General features: G+C 39.7%; 1 non-coding gene across 1 annotated transcript; it reads left to right on the top strand.

Moving 5' to 3' along the window:
- Window positions 1–6,121: 6,121 nt before the first annotated feature.
- Window positions 6,122–6,228, top strand: LOC121230043 (small nucleolar RNA R71). Its single transcript, XR_005927995.1, has one exon. It is a non-coding gene; the product is annotated as a small nucleolar RNA R71 (small nucleolar RNA).
- The last annotated feature ends 260 nt before the right edge of the window (window positions 6,229–6,488 follow it).

Here is a 6,488-nt window from a genome sequence, read left to right as displayed (position 1 = left end):
TTTACTGTTATAAATTGAAATGCTATATTGAGAAACCACTATAGATAGTAGCACTATACTGGAACTTTCTAGTTAGTGTAAACTGTAACGCTTGAATTTAGATTTAGTATTTATTTGTTGTGTGTTCTAGAAATGTAGAAATTGGTTACATGTGAAATCTATCTGGTCCGATGGACAAATATTTTTGTTGTATGTTAGTATTATTAGTATCAGAGTGCACAGCGGAAGTGTGGTGGTGTAGTCTGAGAGTGGAAAATTTAAAGGACGAAATTTCTTTAAGGGGGTAGAATTGTAACACCCCGAATTTGGGCCTTGAAGTATTGGGCCTTGAGTGCGGGTCCGTAAGGAGGTTGCATATAGGTATTTAATTGTGCAATGAAATAACACAATTAAATGTCTGCTTTGGGGGTTAATGGCCCTGAGAAGTGTTAGAGAAATCTTGGGTTCAAACTTGGGCTTTAGCAAAAATTTTGGTATTAAGAGAAAAAAAACCTCGATGCTTGGATGAGGGTTTTTAAATTATTGTGTTAAATAAATGACACAAGGAAGCTTGTAGTCTAGTGGTTGTGGCGTCATTCAGGTTGTATGGGAGCCTGGGTTCAAGCCTTGGCTCTTGCAATTTATTTTGGTTTTTTTTAAGGGAACCTGGACTTTGGCCTTTAGACCTTATAACTAATTGGGGATAAAATATGACACAAAAAGCCTTGTGGCTTAGTGGCAAGTAGCGTGTGGAGCATCTGAGGGGAGGCATGGGTTCGAATCCCATGGCAAGCAAGGAGCATTTATTTTGCTAACAGGGGGCGGTAAGAGTTGGAGTTGAATTTAAACTCTAATGTTGGAGGGATCCCACATCGGGAAGCTAAATTAAGAGTGGTTGCGAAGCTGGCTTTAAATAGAGGGAACCATGAGGAGAGTAAAGGGACCTTTTCTTGGCTGATCCCTTTCGCTGTATGGCGTGCTCGTTTGGGTTGGGCGTCGGCTAAGAGTGCTCGGAGCATGGATTAACTCCAGTCTCCTATCAGGTGTGTATTTTCTCACTACTCTAGCTGTAGGATGGCTACTTCGGGCCGCGATGGGCCGGAAGGGGTCATGTGGGCCTAATGGGCCTACGGGCCCAATTGGATAAGTTGTTTGATTGTGTAGTAAATATTGGACTAGGCTAGGTGAATCTCATATTTGTGGCTAGATTTGGGCTAAAAGGGCCACACGAGCGTGTAGGCCCATTTGGGCCGAGAATAGGCTTTAGGCCCATTCGTATTGTTATCCATGTTTAGAATACTTTAGTTTACCAATTTACTGAAATGCCCTCAATTTGTAGAATTACCATTTTACCTTGATTTATAGAATTATCGTTTCACCCTCGATTTACAAAATTACAATTTTACCCTCAATTTATAGAATTACCATTTTACCCTCGATTTACAGAATTATCGTTTTACCCTCGATTTGCAAAATTATCGTTTTACCCTCGATTGTGAAATTACTGAAATACCCCTGTAGGATAGAATTACCAAAATACCCTTAGTTTGTAAAATTACCAAAATACCACTGGTTTATGAAATTACCGAAATACCCCCAATTTGTAAAATTATAAAAATACCCCTGATTTACAAAATTACAAAATACCCTTGACTTTTTAAAAATTATAGAAATACCATTAGATTACAAAATTACTGAAATACCCCTGGTTTGTAGATTTACCAAAACACCCTTGTAGGATGAAATGACTAAAATACCCCTAATAGGTAAAAAGACCGTAAAGCCCCTGTAGGGTAAAATGACCGTAATACCCTTGTATGGTAAAATGACGAATATGCCCTCATGTTCCGTATGACTGATGTGCTTAGGATTTACATATATTGATATTGGATTAGTTAAGTTTGAGTGACAGGTGGTGGTTATCGTAGGTGATTGATTATGGAAACGTTTCAACTTCAACCCATAACAAGTGTGTACTAACCCTCGTAGTAGCTTAGATTAATATCTGCTGAGAAACCGAAATGCTAAAATACTGTCATTTCGGGAACTTGTAATGTTGCGTGTGGGTATAGATGCGATAAATACGATAAGATCGTGTTTGGATTGATGGAACGGGTAAAAACTCAATTTTGTGCACGATAGTAAGTTGGGCCTCAATGGGCAGGAATTGGGCCAAATGGGCTTTTGGGCCCATTTGGGTAAAATTGATAGAAAATGGAATTTGGAAAAGTTGATGTTAACACGGTTAGTATTGTTGTAAAATTTGGGTTAAGCAGGCTTAGTGGGCTAAATCAGCATTCGTAGGGCCCATTAGGGGTTTTGGGCCCAAAAGCCTAAATTTGATAAGTGGGTTAAAGATCATTGTTTAAACACTCGGAAATATTGACAATTGTAATGAAATGGAAAACCCTGATTTTTGGTAAAATTACGAAAATACCCTGATAATATGAAAAATGACTGTTTTGCCCTTGTGGGCAAGTGACTGACTTGGACTGTGTGGTTGACGGATTTGATTGTGAATATATGTTGGTGATATGAATGACTTGACTGTGATTGTTTGATTCAAATATGGGCATGACATTCTGCATACATGACATATTGCATGGGATATGGGTTATATTGATGGAGGAAGTGCTGAAAGGGCTCTGCCCCAGTTTACCGAAAAGGGCTTTGCCTCAGTTTATCAGAAAGGGCTTTGCCCCAGTTATTAAAAGAGGCTAGGCCTCCAGTTATATAATAAAGCAGCTATACTGCCAGTGGAGAGTTTGGTTGGGTGGGTTGAGTTATTCCCCACATGGAGAGCTTGGTTGGTACGGGTGGAGAGTAGCAGATGGTGGGTCGAGTAGTCTCCCCAAATGGGCTTGCATACATTCATTGACATTACATGTGATATTGAAATGGGCTTGCATACATCCATTGACATTACATGTGATATTGAAATGGTCCTAAGGGCCATACCGTTTACAGTAAAGGCTTCGGCCCAGTGATATGATTTATGAAAAGGCTTCGGCCCAGTGATATGATTTATGAAAAAGCTTCGGCCCAGTGAGATGATTTATGAAAATGCTTCGGCCCAATGATATGGTTTATGGAAGGGCTTTGGCCCAAATTGTACTGATATTGTGTTATTTACTGTTTGTTTGTTATTGGGATTACACACTGAGTTTTCGTAAACTCACCCTGTTTCTAACTGTACAGGAAATCCCTAAGCTTAGATGGTTTGGAGCTGCGAGGGACTCGGAGATGGCCACACTACTGTTTCTATTTCTTTTAATTGCAATAAGTAGCCGATTTATTTCTTTATAAGTTTTATCTTATTAATATTATTACTTGGTTTTGGGTTGTAATAAGGCCATTTTAATTATTTTTCTGGGATTATTTTATCTTATACCCTATATTTTCTGATAACAACATGAGTTAGACCTAGGACGCGTTTCGAAAATGATAATTGTTTTCAAAATAATGCAACGATACAATTAATCGGTTTATCAAAAATATCTATTTAAATGAATTCCAACTCGTTTTTCTCAAAACCTAACCTAGCACCAAAGTGTGGCAATGGTTGTGGGCATGTCTAGGATTGGATCCAATCAAGAGCTTGGTACTTAAGCAGCCTTCTAGGCTCACCTCCTCTGTTTCGGATACTAACCTGGTGCACAGATTCCATTCACTTTATTAACTTAGCAAAGACTATCTTTTAAAACACTAAGAAGGACGTTGAAAGAGGCTTGGGTTTTCTTAAAAACTTCAATGTGACACATCGGATCTGGCCATAACGTCTGGGCCGGATTTGGGGTGTTACATTGGTCCACTCCACGTTGCCGCTCGATCATCCTCATGTAGATCAAGCTTGAGATGCCCTGAGGGGACATTTGACCTACGAGAGTAAGTCTCAAGGACTGCTCCATTGTATTGAGAAGATCAAAGTGTCGAGCAAGGCGAGCCACGTAAGGGCGTAGACAGATGGGACCCTTCCAGTGGTGATCTGTCTAATGGTCGTGTCACACGCCCATGTGGATCGACTTTTAGCCCGTGTTTGTCAAGGAATTAATAGCCCATTCGTCACACGGCCTTCGACACTCCCCTGTGTCTAGGCCGTGTGCTACGACATTCGTTTCTCCCACGCCCGTGGGGTATAACTCACGCCCGTGTGTCCGAACACACGGCCGTGTGTCCGAACACACGGCCGTGTGCCTCGCCCATGTAGGTCTCTGACTTGTTTAAAATTTGAAAATTTTAGCTCCAATTTTCATACAGCCTAGGACACGCCCATGTGTCCAGGCCGCGTGGTTCAAGAACCTGCATTTAAACATGAAATATAGATAAAAATAAACTATTTAGTGGTGTTAGTGCTGGGTTGCCTCCCGAGAAGTGCTTATTTAGAGTCTAAGCTCGACTTACCCCGTATTCACATGGTCACGATGGATCACGGAGTCAAAACTCCTCTTTCCTCCTATCAATTTTATCAAAATAAGGTTTGAGTCGAGTACTGTTTACCTTGAAAGTGTCGAAATCAGTATGTGTTACCTCTACTGTATCGTATGGGAAGACATTTAGTATCGTGAAGGGAATTGCTCTATTAGGCTTAGAATTGGTAATACGAGGGTCTGCATCATCCAACAGTACCTTGTCCCCAACCTTAAATTGATTTGTTTCATCTGTAAGCTCATCATGGATTCACTTTGGTTCCTCTTGTAGTATCGATTTCTCATTAACTTGTGTCAGCCATTCATCTAGTTCCTCAATCTTAATTTTCGTTCTTCAAGAGACGTCCTGTTGGTATTGAATGATTTTTACTGTGGCTCCATCACGTCTTTGTGAGGAATTTCCTGCACAGAAAGTTGAGTTGTAATGTTGCTCACATCAAAATGACCTGTAATATCATCTCTATCACTAGACGTTTTAACAGAATCACGAGCTTGGAGAATAATTGTGTCATCTCCTACACGAAATGTGAGTTCACCTATTCCAACATCAATGATAGATATAGCAGTTGCTAAAAAAGGTCTGCCTAGAATTAAAGGCACGCCATTGTCCTCATACATATCTAAGATAACAAAATCAACTGGGAATATGAATTTGTCAATTTTAACAAGCGCATCTTCAATGATACTCCTAGGAAATCAAATAGTTTTATCAGCTAATAATCCGCTCATCCTAGTTTGTTTGGGTTTCCCTAGTCCTAACTGCTTAAACATCTTGTAAGGCATGACATTAATACTTGCCCTTAAATCAGCTAAAGCATTATTAACATTCAAACTATCAATTAGACAAGGAATTATAAAACTCCCTGGATCTTTCAGTTTGTTGGGTAGCTTGTTTTCCAAAATAGCTGAGCAAACTGCATTTAACTCCATATGCGATAACTCATCTAACTTCCGTTTGTTTGCTAAAAGCTCCTTTAAAAATTTAACTGTGTTTGGCATCTGAAAAAGATCTTCGATAAACGGTAAGTTAATATGTAACTTTTTAAGTAGTTTAAGGAATTTACTGAATTGTTCGTCTGTGTAGTCTTTCCTTGTCACTTGTTGATTTTTAAGTGCTGTCTCGGTATTCTGAAAACGAGTTTCTGACACCGAGATAAATTTTGTAAGCATTTTCTCAAGGTTCGGCTTTTTCTCCTACTAGTAGGGTGGTGTTGAAAACCTGGAAGGTGTTGTGGCCTTCGATTCCCTTGACCACCCCACGAAAAATTAGGATGGTTCCTCCAACCTACATTGTGAATGTTACTATAAGGGTTATTCTGAGGTCTAAAATTGTTACCCATATAGTGGACTTGTTCTCCCTCAGTACGGGGGTTGAAGGATGGATAGTCTGCGTTGTGCATCCCTCCTCCATTTGAATCACACCTCATCACTGGATGCACATGAGCAGAATCATACAAATCATCAATCTTTTTATTCAATAGTTCTACCTGGTTAGATAGCATGGTGACCGCGTCGAGGTTGAAAACACCGACTGCTTTTGTCGACTTTGTTCTCATGACTTGTGACTGATAGTTGTTTGGTGACATCTCTTCAATAAATTCTAAGCCTCTTCAGGTGTTTTGTTGTTCAAGGTTCCACCGGCGGCTACATCAATCAGTTGCCTTGTTGAGGGGCTCGCACCGTTGTAAAAGGTCTGAACCTGTAACCATAAAGGTAATCCATGGTGAGGGCACCTTCTCAATAAATCCTTGTATCTTTCCCATGCATCATAAAGTGTTTCTAAATCCATCTGCACAAAAGAAGAGATATCATTCCTCAATTTAGTCGTTTTAGCCGGCAGAAAATACTTAAGCAAAAATTTTTCTAGCAGTTGTTCCCAAGTAGTGATTGAACCTTATGGTAACTAGTTCAATCACTGTTTAGCCTTATTCCGTAATGAAAAGGGAAATAACTGAAGGTGAATAGCATCGTCAAAAACTCTATTGATCTTAAAGGTGTCGTAGAATTCCAGAAATTTTGCTAAATGAGTGTTTGGATTCTCATACTGCAAACCATCAAACTAAACAAACTGTTGTATCATTT

The sequence above is a fragment of the Gossypium hirsutum genome, chromosome A05, assembly GCF_007990345.1.
Source record: "Gossypium hirsutum isolate 1008001.06 chromosome A05, Gossypium_hirsutum_v2.1, whole genome shotgun sequence".
Classification (NCBI taxonomy): Eukaryota; Viridiplantae; Streptophyta; class Magnoliopsida; order Malvales; family Malvaceae; genus Gossypium; species Gossypium hirsutum.
Note: the sequence above shows the minus strand (reverse complement) of the source record. Positions and strands in the feature narration are given on the sequence as shown.